General features: G+C 38.3%; 2 non-coding genes across 2 annotated transcripts; one reads left to right on the top strand and one right to left on the bottom strand.

Moving 5' to 3' along the window:
* The first annotated feature begins 2,387 nt into the window (after positions 1-2,387).
* On the top strand, positions 2,388-2,459 carry Trnap-cgg (transfer RNA proline (anticodon CGG)). The gene has a single exon. It is a non-coding gene; the product is annotated as a tRNA-Pro (tRNA).
* Positions 2,460-10,612: 8,153 nt separating this feature from the next.
* On the bottom strand, positions 10,613-10,685 carry Trnav-aac (transfer RNA valine (anticodon AAC)). Its single transcript has one exon. It is a non-coding gene; the product is annotated as a tRNA-Val (tRNA).
* Between the last annotated feature and the right edge of the window lie 3,748 nt (positions 10,686-14,433).

The following is a 14,433-nucleotide window of genomic DNA, read 5'->3' on the forward strand; positions in this document are numbered from 1 at the left end:
CACAAAAATTTAATTAGATAATTATTTAAAAGCTTGTACAGAAGAATATTTTAACTTCATTTTATTTTTTTTCACTTACGTTCAAGACTGCATTTCTGTTGAGGTCGAAAAAACGTATCTGTGAAGTGACAATCCAATGGTGGAATTTAATGCGATAGTACTAACTCGTCTTATGACAAGTGAAGGCATTCCAATAAAAAAACTCTACATAATTTTCCTAACAATTAAATGTCCAATTTTTGTGGTTAATCCGATATCATATTTCTTAAGCTTGGTTATAGCATTTTATAGGCTGAGAACACAAAGCGAATTAATTTAAATCTAATTTTACATATAGGAGTAACACACCGTTCAACTCAGACTTGCACATGAAAATTATGTTAAATTACCTACATTTCGCGACTCTTTAAATTATTCAAATCAATTTCGCTGTTACGAGTTGAGTGCCGTGAAACATGTCTTGAGAACATTTTACGTACATTATTCAACAATTTTTCATTCCGTTTCTTCATTCTACAGCTCAGCCCAGCCTCCCGAAGTCCCCAACTGCTGCCGTAGGCTAATATGGGTGCGTGCATCACAAGACAGCACAGCCACCCCTACATCCGTCTTCCGCGTTGTCACGACCAGAATTAACCACATAAAATATGACTGCGTTCGACGAAACGATATTTTAATAATAAATAAAAATACAATTTATGCGTTCATTTTCTGCGGCCCAATTTGAAGAGGCAAAAAATGGAATAAAACTCAAGAGTATGCATATTGTTTGATAGCGAAAATTCTCATCTGAATTTCTTTACCCCGCCACACTGCTGTCACATCCTCTTTACTTGCTTTGTGTCGCTTTTTTCGAGTTTGTGACACGTGCTAGCGCTTCTGCTTTCCTCCGGTATCGTCACATCCCAATCGTTGAGCTTTAGGGTGGGAGTGCAAAACGACGAATGTACCAATTAGCGACGTGCGTGTACTAGAACTGGATTCACTTGCAATTTTCGTTTTTTGTATCTTGTTTTTTTTTGTCTGTAGTGCAATGAAATTTAAAATATCAAAGGAAATGATAAACCACGACAGATCTACTCAGTAGAAGGTTTTTAATATTATTTTTGCTTTTATCGCACAACATAGTTGTAGCAAAATTACAACAAAATTGTACATAGTATTTAAGTACAATGCTTCTACGCTTTTTGCCATATTCCTACCTTTTGGAAATTCTATAAAAAAATAGTTTTCTTCATCCCATAATCCCATAAAAGGAACCCCAAAAATGTTCAAATTGTGCTACTTCCAAAATTTTATATTTTTTTTCCAAACCATATTTTGGAATCCATTAAATACTAACAAGTCAGAAAAAATGTTGCTAGTGCTGAATTATTAGCATCTAGTTTGACCGAAATTTGATCAAATACTCTAGTTGAAATGTGAATTTGTCCTTTTTAGAGCAGAGTCTGTGATTCATGTTACATAGCGTCTAATTTGGAGGCTTAACAGACGGCGAAGACGATCGTAATGGTGGTTTAGAGGCCAAAGTTCGAAAAAATAGAATAATTCACCTAGAAGCGGTGGTGAAAGTTGCCAGGTTCATTAAACGTCGAACAAGCATGAATTGAGGGGTAAGTCCTAATATTTCCACACTATGTATTATAACTACCGATAGCTGCTGCGATCATATGAGTCAAAACTGAACACCACAAGTATGTCTCAAACATTCTACCGTGGCTACACACGTGCACACATCATCTGAGTTAATCAAACCACTAGTCCTGTGAAAAAATGTTTTCGGGGTAATCTGATAACCATTCGACCCATTTTGGATTTACGAGAAAGGCACAAATGAAGATGACAAACCGCGCTTGCAAGTCGTGATGTGGGCTTTCATTTTCATTAGACCAAATGGTAGTCGCTAATGCCACATACCGAGCAAAATGGTAGTAAAGAAGCTTGGGCCCCCACCCCAGCCGAGGAGCGTGCCACATTCGCTACGCCGTAATAAATCATCGAGCAAGGACGTCGTCCAGAAGACCGAGCGAGCGAGCGAGCGAACGGAGGCCCGAACGTAAGGAGTCCAAAACGATTCTATCGAATGCGGTATGGATTAGACTGCTGAAGTGTTCTGTGCATGAAGGGAGCCGTTTTCTTAAATCTTAGCGCGTCCAAAACAGACAAGTAGTAATTTGCTTCGTTTTGTTTCGCACGTTCGCTACAGCATGACAGTCAGTGGAATAATCGTACGAATTGTGACGCTGGATGTGAAAAGATAATTCGAATGTTTAAGGCAACTTGGGAATTGATGCGGTCGCGGTATTATGATTTTGGTCGTTTTTGCTCCGTCAGATTGTGGCGGAAGCGCTTGCTGGATAACTGGAGCTAAATCAAGTGTTGTTAACGGCTCGTTGGTCTAGGGGTATGATTCTCGCTTCGGGTGCGAGAGGTCCCGGGTTCAATTCCCGGACGAGCCCACAAGTTTTTTGGTCTATAACTTGATATTGCCCAAATATTGCCCTCCACTCGATTTCAAATCCACTTTCATAGAACATTCTTCATTTCTATTCTACCATATCCTAACGGAACTATCAAATATGTGTTTTCGCTTCTAATTCTACCATTAACATGTACGCCTAAAGAGTCCCGCACATAGGATACGTTTGCATTGTGTTTGACACATTTTCCATGGGAAAACTGTCAAACGCAACGCCAACGTATATGCTATGTGCGGGGCTCTTAAGTTTGGAAGATAATATTAGCATTTTCATATTTTTGTAAAAAGCGTTTAACTTCACGCAAAAGTAATACACTCATCTCATTTATTATACAGAATGTGTTGTTAGGCCAAAAAATATACCAGATAAGGTCCAAGCCAGATAAAAAATAGTTTACAAAACAAATGATGCAAAAATCACAGATAGATATTGCTTCGAAGTGCTATGTTGCTTTTACGTGTTTTTTTTACGTAGGTCGTTGTTTACGTGACCATTTTTAAACTGATTTTCAAAGCTACGTTTTCTTTTTTCGCGCTTTTTACGTTTCGCTTTTCAGTTTTCAATCGTCTCTTCTCACTCCTTTTTTCTTGGTCAGTGCACGTTGAGACGTGCTAATGCTTGGCACGCGATATATGTAATTACTGTACGGTGTACACAAAACCAATGCAATTTGCCAAAATGATCCCCTGCATTTAATTCCTGTTTTAAAGATTGAGAATGGGGTGTGTGTAGCATCTTCAAGAGCCGAGCGGGTAACAAGAAGGCATTTTCCGTAGGATGACGAAAATGCTCCTTCGTTCATTGGCAGTGTTTCAGATGCGAATCATCTTTATACGAAATCAGTTAGTGAGAAAGAGAGATAGAGAGCCTGAACTGTACACTTCTCTGTCACACATTCGATCAAATAAAAAGGTGCAACTCAGTATGTTTGAAGAGAGAGACAATAGTGCTGTCCAATGAGCAGCTCGAAGTAACTCGAAGTTGTTCCCGTCGTGCTTGTTCTTTTTTGTCAACAGGGCATAAGCAGGACAGGGAGAATTTCTGAGCTACTTCAAGCTCTCATTGGACAGCACTAATGCATCAGCGAGTTGATTTTGTAGATTTTGCTCATGCACTGTTTCGATCGACAGTGCCACATTGAGCGATGAAGCATTCTTCGCTAGGGTACTTGAAAATGTTATCTGAACAGGGATCGTAAAGCTCCCCCATTCTCACGAACAGACGATGCTCACTCACGCCAAGAAATCATTTTGCGGGAAAGAAAAAAGGCTCTCATCAGGCCATGACTATTTCTCCCTGTCAGTGCCGCGAAAAGTTGATTTCTCGCTTAACTTTTCAAAAGGACCTAAGTAACATTTTTTTCATGAATTAATTTGAATAGCGCAATCAACAGAACAACATGAAAGCTATTGATTGCACTATTCAAATTAATTCATGAAAAAAATGTTACTTAGGACCTTTTGAAAAGTTAAGCGAGATTTGTTCGTTTTCTTACTTCTTTCATCCTTTTCGTGCCTTCACCAATGCAAAAGAAAGTAGCTTTTATGGAAAAAATATCCTGTTACTGTAATCAACTGGTGATGTGGCCACCCATTGCCATTTTTGTTTGTGTTCTGGGTTCGAATCCCGTGCAGTCGAAAATTTCGATTTTAGAAAAAAGAATTTCATCAAGTATTTCAACGATTTTCGTTTATCTTCCTGGCTTGTTCTAGAGAAAAAACTCAAAGGTGCAGCCCAATCGGGTTGTACGCAAAGGTGACGTTGAACTACGTTGCTGTATGTAATGTACAGGTTTTCGACTTTTCTGTTCGATGAGACCAAAGCAAGCGTTTTTCCAGCCCAGCGACTGTCAGATTTTCCAACAATTCTGTATAAGAACCTACCAAAACCTGTATAAGAACTTGGTAAATGCGAAATTGTTAGATTCTCATACAAAAAATGTAAGCTCACAAACAAATAATGTAAGAAAAGCTTGCCAAATTGTAAGGTCTCATACAATATTTGCATAAGAATCAAGCATTTTCGCATATGCCCAGTTCTTATGCAAGTATTGGTAGGTTCTTTATACAGAATTGTTAGAAAATCTTACAATCATCGATTGGGTGCAGAGAGTAAGAATCGCTCGATAATTGTATCTCGATTCCAAAATTTTAAAATTTATCGTCGATGATAACGATTACACCTGAGAATTTATCAAATGATTATTCCAATAATTATCGTATGAGAATGATTCAGCACAACCCTGGCTGATACACCCAACCAGCGGATGGCAGATTTTAATACAGTTCTGCATAAGAACCAATTTCGGAAGATTTTAATACAATTGTTGTATTGAATTTTACAAATTTGTATTATTTTAAAAGCTAGGGTAACGGTACCAATAGTGGAGGTATTAGTAGATCCACAAAAGAAAATATTTTTTTAAAATTGATAATTATAGGAAATGCAGATATTAAAGCATCTTAGTCAATAGATAAACAAAAAAATTTGCTATCAGAAATAAGATAGATGTCATTTAACATCAACAATTATCAAATATTGCTTGCACCACTATGGGTACACTGTTCCTTTAGTGGCGGTAAAAATTAATTTTGGTTCCTATAGTGGTGCTATCCATTGGTTTCTTATGAGACTCGCCACTATTGGTACAGTTGCACCACTATAGGTGCAAGGGAGTAAATTTTGTTAAGAAAAACCATTGTTTTCAATAGTTTTTCAAGCGAAATCTTAAGATAAGTTGCATTTAACAGGATGTTTAAAGCACGACGCATCAACTGAAACCATCGTAAACTATATAAATATAATAAATCTCATTAAAACCCCACTACCTCCACTATTGGTGCTACCTCCACTAAGGGTACGGTTACCCTATATTGAATATTAAAAAGCTTACCGAATTGAATATGTCAAGATTTCATAAAATAACTGTCAGATTTGTTTTTTGGGTGTAGTGTACCAATCATCACCGACGCAAACTGGAACAGGGACTAAGCACCCGGCACTAAGTCAGTCTAAACCTCCGGTGGCTTCTTATAGAAAAGTGCATCGTGAAAGCTGGGCTGTCAACGGAGTTTAGTGGTCATGGAAGTCTGAGGAGGAAGTCTCAGTAGACGCGGCCAAGAAGTTTGACAGTTTATTGATAATAATTAATATTCCTTCACGTGAGTTGCGTCGGATTTTGCGTTTACTCCGGCAGACACCTAGGAATCAGCCAAAACGAGACGAGGAAAGTTTCCCAGAACGCATCTACTGCAGCAGCAAAGAAGATTCCGAGCCCCTCTACTGGCATCAATAGACGTAAGCGAGAAGCTGTCGTCAAACGCCCTCAAGAGAGAAAACGCGCGTGGAAGTTAGCAGAAACTAACTGCACCAGCTAAAAGCCCTGAAAGTTGCATTAATTCGACGTATATACTGGCTTGAGGTCCCCAGATAGCCTTGCGAACAAAGGCGCAGAATCCGGAGGTGGCGAGATCGGTTCTTGATCCGATTCAGGATGTTTTCGGGTGGGAAACATTCTCGACACCCTGGGCATAGTGTTTCAATTGTACCACACAAGAAACATACTAATGCAATTGCGGGCATAGAAAGCTTTCAATTGATAACTGATGAAATACTAATAGAGTACTTAGTTGAAAAGTAGGCAAAGTTCCAGTTCAATAGTGAATAATCATACATGAATATTACAACACACTTCAGTCGGTTTTTACGCGGAGGATATGGGCCGCGTAAATTAAAACAACGTCAAAAGCCGCGTAAATCCCAAAATATATCTAAATGAACCACCAAAATCCCAAAATTCGAGTGAAAAAAAAAATCGCATGAAAAGCGATGCGTGTAAGAAAAAACCGCGTAAAAATGACTTCAGTGTACATCGAGTATGAAGCGTTGACTTTCCCTTGATTGAATGGTCCAAGAAAATTAAAAATCCATCGAGAAACGGCTGAGATATTAACGATCAAAGTCTATCATATTTTCGTGACGTTTTTGAATTTTTTGCAATCGTAAAGTGTACCCCAATATAGAAAGCACAGACGTAGTTCTACGTCAAAAGTAGCGAGTGAAAGATGTTTCTTGCCACAGATTTAGAAAAAAGATTCTCCTTCGGCCCGAAAATTGCTTGTTTTCGTCTCACCGAGACGAAAAGTATGAACCCTGCTCATGAAGCATCGTGGGATTGCTTGGTGCTGAAGCATCTGTTCTCATCTTTATTGCTTTATCCAAATTTTGATGATAGGGTAAATCACTACTTGGGCCTATTGACCCCATTCCCGGCTCACTGCACAGAAAGCTAATGATTTATACTGTTTAGTAGCCGTTGGTTTATGATTGATCATTTTAAAAAAGTCTGCTATTTATCTCGCACAATACTCAATATTTTTCAACCATTTATTTCACTCCTAATCCATCCAATTATAGAAAATAAAAATGTAGATTTCAAACTTTTGCTCTTCGTTGCAACACCACTGAGCCGGAGTGATTCTTTCCACTTTTACAAAACGGTATCATCAAATAAACACCTACCTGAAAATCGTCACAGTGCTCGATACAACTATTGCTTCAGGCTGTTTATCACCACACAATAATGCTAAACTCACGCAGTTCAATCTTTTGTAATTGTTCGTATCACTAGATTTTATATAAACATATTGGAATACATTTAAAAATGTATCCTCAAACCGAACAAAAATCACCTCGGCCCAAGAACTTCTAGCTGTACAGTGCTGCCAAAAGGCCATAAGTCTTATTTTAGTATGAAGATAATCCTTCATCGTTAATAGGAAAACTGTCTAATACGTTGACGCTATCATGTTATTTATAATTCTCTCGATTTCAAAAGGTGGAAAAGATATTGTTTTTAAGTGTTTGGAAGAAATTTGGATGAGTAAATATATCTTCTCAACCAAATAAAAATGATTATGAATAATACCATCTGGCATCTTGTTGTCGTGGAACGTGCATATTTTTGTTTACGTCGCATTTTCTACCGTCCGGAGAGAGAGAATGAGAGTAAGATGTTGAGAGATTGAGTAAAATATTGCGTATGCCGAGGAGATTTGGGGTATGCCGGATAAGCAATCGCCTATGACTGAAATGAGTGCTGCACCATGTTAATTTAAATCAAATAAAAGCTTTTTCAAGCGGTGTTTAGCAAGAATAACTATTTTTGAAGCAGAGGTGAACCCCATCGCAATATTACACGGCCCACAAAATTCAGAAAAGTTGCCCCTAGTCATAAATATCAATTAAATAATGCAGTCGTGCGCATGTTAGGCCGGGAATAGGGTGAGAAACCCTATCTCGTGCTAGTGCGGAAGGGGTAGGTTTGATTCAAACAGCAGAGTGCAATCTTTCCATTTTCTCCTGTGAGCAAGTGTTCTCGAACAATATTTTATCCGGATAGAAAGACGGGTGATAAACTCGTGAGCGCCGGCTTGCCGGATAATTTATTTTGCTCCTCCAAATTCTCCATCTTGCCACTTCTTCAGATAAATTTTACAAGCATATTCACGAAAATGTAAGTCCATGACGGGATCTAAACCCAAAACAATTTTAAAATGTTTAGAGCGCTCACTATAACCACACCACAACACGAACTGATTGAAAATAAATAGATAAACTGCTGTGTTATGCAGCGTACACACTGGTCATGCAGTTTGACCAACATTGACTCCACCTCTCGTTTAGTCAAGCATCCATCTTGCATTCAATTTTGGGTCACAAGTTTTTACACATTGCTGATGATATTAATCCCAAACATTATTTGTTGGTTCTTTGTGCAATAACAGCTGACTTGGTGATAACGAATTAGCAATCATGTTTTCTTCTCATTAATCAAATCTCATTAATCATCAATCACTTATCACTCATTCCAAACTTAATACAGTAAAAAGGAACTGGTGATTCTTCACCCATCGAACTTTTTATTTCTCAATGTTAGAAGTGAAAATAAGAAGTGAGACGTCTCATATCTTATTTTCCACTTCTTATTTCTTACTCCTCGTGAGGAGTGTAACGTAGGTATCTTACTTCTCATTAATCGTTTTTCACTTTTTAATTGTTACTTCTCTTTTTAACTGTTACTTCTCATTATCATTCTCACTGTGTTTTTTTTATAGAAGATAACGGAAATCTGCAACCAGACACCTGGGGAGGCGAATTAACGCAGGTAGTGTAGGGATGGAATCACCACCCCCGACCCACTAAAACCCACTCCTCTCCAGTCATTACTCCAGCCTGCAATTAAGCAATACATCGGGGGTGACTATTTGAGCATTGCGCTCCTGGACGTACACCAAGTGCCCTAGCTATTAACCATCCGTCCTTCCATGCATCCGTACTCCGTCCTACCGTCCATCCGTACTTCTTCCGTCCGTCCATACTCAGTCCATCCGTCCGTCCATACTCCGTCCATCCGTCCGTCTGTCCGAACTACTTCCATCTGTCCGTGCTTTGTCCGTCCGTCCGTTCGTCCGTACTCCTCCTTTCCGTCCCTACTCCTTCCGTCCGACCATACTTCTTCCGTCCGTCCGTATTCCTTCCATCCCATAGTACTCCTTCCGTCCGTTTGTACTCCTTCCGTTCTTTCTTCCATCAGTTCGCAATACCCTAAAAGTAAGCAATTCTCGGGTACTTATTCAAAAGGACGTATGTGATTTTGTAAACAAAGATTCAAACGTCGATTTGTCCAATCTGATAGCACTCCCACGCAAACCATCACCACAGACAGGAAGGGGAAGCCTTCGGCTACTAATTTAAACTGGATTTTGGATGAATTAATGCATTACCAATCCATGTTTTATTTAAGGTTATTCTACTTTATATATACATTCCATTCAAATCGTACAGTTGTCCCACGTGAAAAATGTTGAAATCCAAAGTATATTAAGCCATTCAAGGAGCAGAATTGAAACAATTTATGAAATCATGTTTATTCATCAAATATATTCGTTTTACAACCATTCCTACGTTTTAAATTGATTTCCGCATTGGCCCTTGAACTTTGAAAATTTATTCGATTTGTTCTATTAAATCTAGGTTTAAGTTAAATACTTCATGTTTATTCTAGAGAGCATCTGTTTTTTAAACAATTCATGTTGAATAAGTGGAGATTATCATCATTATTTTTCATCATATAAAATGCTTTCCACAAAACCATCACAATCCGAGTTATTCTTCAGCGCTCAGAAGATTTCCATCTAACATGCATTCGACCCTGCTGCGACAGAAAGAGCATGACTGTCAACTACGAAACGAAATGAAAACAGAGAGAATTTTCTCTCTGGCAAAGAGAGCGTGACGTTTGTCAGTTTTGTTTGGTTGAATGTCTCCCTGCATCCCAGTTAGAACGAAAGCTCTCTCGTAATAATTGTTCGTAATAAATTCTTTTTAGCGGGTATCTTTTGACAGCGCAAAATGTATGGAATATTACGTAAATAATGACATCATAAAGCGTATTTACCCTGAAACGCCAATTATTATGTCATTAATGGCGTAATCTGAATAGGCTATCAGTCTCTCTTGCTGTCTCAGTTTATACTCTAAATAAATACTCGTTTTATTTGCCGTATCATACAAAAAAACTACAAGTTATAATTGGGTCCTAAAGCCCTACCTCGTTTATAGTTGTGAACGACAGTGCATCAGTCAAGAATACATGAATCGATATTATTTAAGTTATGTTAATTGTGTATGTGGCATTTTTACATTTTTTATAAACATTGTACAAACTTTACCAACATATTGGCGTGATGCTCTAGAACTTAAGTATTTTTTTCTGGATTCAACTCAATTTTGATCAAAATGTCACTTACACCCTTGCTTACACACCTCTGCTTCTAATCCCATCGTTCTTGAATTTACAGATTGAGAGAAAACCAATTCAGTTAGCTTCATTTTTTTAATAGCTAGCGTAGCGCTTGAAACCTCCGTCATATGTGAACAATTACCAGAAGTTATATTTTCGTGACATTGATGTTCTGTCACAACCAATCAATAGCAGATTGGACATTACTTATCTTTCCATTGTCGCCTAAATAAGCGGCATGGATTTCGCGTGGGATAATAAAATTATCACACGCCCATCGTGAGCGCACTATCGAAATTTCTTTTGCTTTCCCAATAAAAGAATAACTTGTTTCCGCCCGGGATCGAACCGGGGGCCTTCCGCGTGTTAGGCGGATGTGATAACCACTACACCACGGAAACAACATGCTGAAATCGGTGGGTGAATTGATCAAATTTTGAAAGACTTTTTTTTAAATACACTGTCTATGATCGCCTATGTGCAACAATTGACATTAATTTAACCGTCTAAGACAAGTTTAGTACTATCCATTTAATTGCGTCTTACGATACGCGATATTGCGATACGTATTTCGACCTCAACTGTGAGGCCGTCTTCAGTGTCTCGTACTTGTCTCGACTTAAACATAGTGGAAATAAATGAAAAGTACTAAACTCTTTTTAGACAGTTGAATACATTCCACTAAAAAGAGCTTGAAATATTTTTTTCTGACATTACTTTCTCAAAACTTGTTTCAGTTTAAAATATTCGGTTACCACATTTGCATTAGTTTATAGCATAGCATAGCATAGAATGAGCATCCGCACAAATCGTAGATGGAGTTGCAGAAATAAGCATATCCATTACAGTCCCTTCCCGATTTTGGCAACACGACCGGATTTTAATGTTGCCAAAATGGGGATGTTGGCAAAAACGGGAAAAAAATTTCATACAAAATTTCAATTTTTTTGTTTGCATGATTGAAGCTAAATACTTAGAATATATACTACAAAGTATGTGTAGTGTGTTTAAGTGATGCACCTGCATCATAATTGTCATTTTTGCGATATTATTCATAACTCGGAGATTGTAGCTCAAACAAAATTGAAACAATCTCAAGAATGGTAATCAAAACATAATGTAACTAATTAGTCAATTTCATAATACAAATTTAATAATAAATAATATTTGAAATTAACAATAGCGTCGGCCAAAAAATGTAGTAATAAAAAAAAAGTTTCTATAGTATTCCATAGAAGTGCTGACTTCAATCTGATATCTCATATAAATTTTAGTACACCAAAAATGCTTGTTTTTATCATAATTCTCTATATAAATCAAATAGCAATCCGATGGATAAAAGATGACTAAATGTGCTACAAATTTCGGATTCTTTTATAATGGATTTCTATGGAGGCAAACTTTCTTGTGGTCGGTGTGATTAAGAGTAGTCGGTCTCCTACACGGAAGAAAAAAAATACCCAAATTGAGTATTTTAAAACTTAATTTTGAGTTATTTTTTCTCTTCTCTTTCATCCACTCTTTCTTTTGTTGTCAAAAACAAAAGAGCCAAACAATCCAACGACGCCAGTTCAATACGGGAAGCCAATTTTGAATTTTATTACCTGAGGTCGAAATTGCGTGAATTAAACTTAGATTTGGGTAAATACATTTTCCGTTGGGTACTTTTTTAACATGGGAGTAAAGGCAAACTACTTCGACCCTACTTACTCAATTTTGGCTTCCCGTACGGATGTTCGAGGTTGGGTGAATTAAACTCACTATTGGGTAGTTTATTTCTTCCGTGTAGCACTCAACCCAGGAATATTTCAGGCGGCAATGATTGATCCATGCGCACTATGTGCACCTCGCACTACAAGTGATAGTGTGGCCAAGTGGAAGCTGGAAGACCATTTGCGGCATGCCACCTCTCATACTCGATAGCAGTCAACCTACTGGTGCTCGCTGCAGCTCATCGCACTCCAGTTCTCCATGCTAGTAATTAACACGTTGAAGACGAAATAGGCTCAAGAGAAGACAACGGCTATTCGACAAAATCAAAGTGGTTGAAGAATTCGTGTACTTGGGCTCACTTGACCTCTGATAACGATATCAGCAGACAAATTCGGAGACGCAACGTGGCAGGAAAGGGTACGTACGAGATCTGGACAATGCTTGTGGAGGACCAACGAGCACTTGGAGTAAAAATGGTTCTCTACAACGATTCGGCACAAGAAGGCGAAGTGTGCAGCGATCGTGGATCGATCAGGTGGAAGACGATTTACGGACCCTCCGTAGACTGCGTGACTGGTAACGTACAGCAGAACACTTCTGATACTTCGCCATCACAAACAGAACGCACGAGAGCAGGCATTGAAAGTGTGAGTGAGCATTGTGAGTATTGAGTGGTATTGATTTATTGCAATCTATGCTACATCTATGGCCAATGAGTGAACAATGAGCAACACCGTCTAACAAGCCAGGCCGTGGTGAGGTATCCATGTAAGCTATGATTTTCTCATTCGTACCCCGCTTGCTCTAGTACAATGAAACCAAACAATCAAACCACATCATGTGTTCTCCTTTATTCACCCTTCTTTCAAGGTGATAAGATAGTCAAGAGAAAGTATCAACGCCTCCCATTCAGTGTACTGGAGTTCCAGACTCATGGAGGTCTTCATTCTTAGAATGCTTGAATGACTTCTTCTATCAGCGCAACGGAACTTCGCTCATTGTTGTCTTACCAAGTGATTCGCTTCACTCAATCAGCTTCCATTGGTCAGCGTTGAAGATCAATAAATGATGAATCATCGAACATTCAATTTCAAAGATCTTAGGAAGCTCATAACTTGCCCCACGGCAGAGCATCAAGTAGGCTTAGACTAACCCGATTTTTTCTCATGATCTGATTTAAGTAATGCCTGCTCGAGAGCCTTACGATTACATGTTACCAAACTCTTACCATTACTATTGAACTGTTGGCAAACATGCTGGAATCAAAACGCTCGTTATGCAATTGACACATCAGAAAAATGGAAAAGCCATATTAATCGCTAGACAAATTTGTCTAATTTAAAAAAAATAAGACTCTTTGAAATAAAATTGTTGCTTTTTTTATATACGGGAATTCATCAGATAGACGGATAAAATGATAAAATTACGGTTTCTCGGCTGATACCAGAAAAGTGGCGCGTGATGAGCAAAACGACTTGATGGTTAGACAGCGCATTTAAACAATCGAATGTGCCAATCACTAGCAATTAAACCTACGGGGTATGCTTGTTCCTGGATCACTAATGCAGTATTGGTTGCATTGTGATGTAAACAGCGGGCTTCGCTTAATAGGTGTTGTACTATGTACAACGGTGTTAGTCAGCTTATCGACGACAAAATCAGTGAGATGCCAAAAAATACGACATTCTACGGTGGGCTGGTTAGATTAGAGTAGTGTGAATAGGGACATGGAAAACGTGAATCAAAAGAGCAGAAAAGTTTCAACAGACATTGTTTGCAATGAGCGGTAATATGAGTGGTGGTTCATTAATTCAGCGAAAGTGCCCACTATTCGTACAGAGCCAGCCCACAGTACGCATATAAACCTCAATGACATTCACTTTTGGTTTTGTTTATCTTATTACATAATTATAAAAGATTTTAGCTCCAAAAAGTAATAAAAAAATATTTTCGAGGTTGTTGCCAAAATCGGGAAGAAAATGTTGCCAAAAACGGGTGTTGCCAAAATCGGGGGTAGACAAAAACGGGTGTTGCCAAAATCGGGATGGGACTTTGCCACAAACTTCAATAATGTATTTTATACATATATTAATAATAATAAACAGAGTATTTTGTGTTTGGCCCACTTTATCAATATTTTTATGATTTACTAGCAGACCCGACGAACTTCGTTTCGCCTAAAATTGATGTATTCTCTGATTGATTCTCGTATTACCAAGAAATTGAAGTTTTATTTGTATGGGAGCCCCCCTTTGCAAAGGGGGGGAGGGTCTCGAACCATCTTAAGAACCTTCCCCAGTCCCAAAAACCTCTGCATACAAGTTTCTGAGTCTATATAGTTCAGACAGACAGAAATTCATTTTTATGCATATAGAAGAAGAAGAAGATTAAAATTATTAATGTGACCAGCAGCGTCCTGCGAAACGCGGGACACCT

The sequence above is a fragment of the Armigeres subalbatus genome, chromosome 3 (assembly GCF_024139115.2).
Source record: "Armigeres subalbatus isolate Guangzhou_Male chromosome 3, GZ_Asu_2, whole genome shotgun sequence".
NCBI classification, from domain to species: Eukaryota; Metazoa; Arthropoda; class Insecta; order Diptera; family Culicidae; genus Armigeres; species Armigeres subalbatus.